General features: G+C 44.9%; 1 pseudogene; it reads right to left on the reverse strand.

Annotated features, from left to right (window-relative positions):
• Positions 1–340: 340 nt before the first annotated feature.
• On the reverse strand, positions 341–656 carry LOC102828373 (annotated as a pseudogene).
• Positions 657–1478: the final 822 nt, after the last annotated feature.

Here is a 1478-nt window from a genome sequence, read left to right on the forward strand (position 1 = left end):
ACTGTTGAGTTATTATCCAGTATGGTTTTTAATATATATCAATATTAACCACATCCAGAAAGAAATTTTGAATTGTTATTTTCTGTCATTTCATAAACATTTGTTATGGGTGTCAACTCTGTAATTTCCCTAATGTCTCTATTTTGAGTAATCAATTTTAATCTTATTCGTTCTTTTCTGCACTCCACCTTCTTTCTTTCCTTCCACTCAATTGTTTCTGTTGTTTTTATTGTTGTTGTGGTCTCCCAACTGTTGGCAACCCCATGCACAATTTTTCTTTTTTCTGTAAAGGTTTTAATTTGGGGGTGGGGGAAGAAGGGCACAGTGGACAGGGACCTACTCAGTCCTCCTTGGCAGCCGCTTTCCTCGTGGCGGCCAGGACATTGCTGAACTCCTCACTTCCTCTTGGCATGGATGTGTGTCCCCACCCTTTTCTTGATGAACTTGAGAGCCCGCTTGTCCTTGGAGACCTTGAGCCGCTCCATGGCCCAGTGCTCATAAGGCACAAAGCCACACACCTCCCGGATCATGTCCCACATGAACTTGGTGTGCTTAGTGAGGCACCCACTGCGGCAGCTGTGCCTCAGCTTGCTCATGTTCTTGGTTACTTTGTGGACCTTGTTGAGACCAACGGCAATAGGGAAGCGCACAGCCATGGCTGCTTTTCTTCAATGGCTGCTGCGGCGGAAGGAACCCCATACACAATTGAACCAGCCAATGTCTGGTCTTGTGCCATCACAATGATTGAGCTGGGGCCAGATCATTGTGATATACAGGGTTTTGGGGGTTTTTGTTTTTACTGATTTTAGGTTATGGGATCACCAGGCCTTTTTTTTTTTTAACCCATTTTAGTCTAGAAGCTCTGCCAAAGCCTCTTTGGCAGCATACCAACGCACAAGCCTCCCCCGACAGATGGGTAGTGTGCTTGAGGTGCTTTGTTTAAAAAGAAAACCACTTGCTTTTAGAGGCACTTGCTCCTAGAGGTGCCCTGGGGATGTAGTGAGTTAAGCCCCAGGTTGCTAACCACAATTTCAGTGCTTCAAACCCTCCAGACAGTCCAAATCCACTAAGCACTTCAAGGGGGACAGATGAGGGCATCTGCTCCCATAAAGATTTACAGTCTTGGGAACCTTATGGAGCAGTTTACTCTGACCTATAATGTTGCTTTGAGTCATAATAATTCAAGATAACACAGAGCCTTGCCCTTTGTAGATGATTTGCTCAGTCCTTAACTACAATGAAGGAATGAGGGAAGGGACAGAAAGGTCCAGGAAAGGTGACAAAACCACTGTCAGTCCTCTTACCACCATCAGTCCTGTTTCTAGCCCCACCAGCCCCCTGACACATAGAGTTTTCCCATCATTCAGAGAATGGCATCAGAGGCCAGCATAGATGGAGTTTTTTGTTTTGTTTTGTTTTGCATCTTTTAAACCAAAACCAAACCCATCACCACTGAGTTGATTCCAATTCATACTGAT

This window comes from Chrysochloris asiatica, unplaced genomic scaffold, assembly GCF_000296735.1.
Source record: "Chrysochloris asiatica unplaced genomic scaffold, ChrAsi1.0 scaffold00279, whole genome shotgun sequence".
Taxonomy (NCBI): Eukaryota; Metazoa; Chordata; class Mammalia; order Afrosoricida; family Chrysochloridae; genus Chrysochloris; species Chrysochloris asiatica.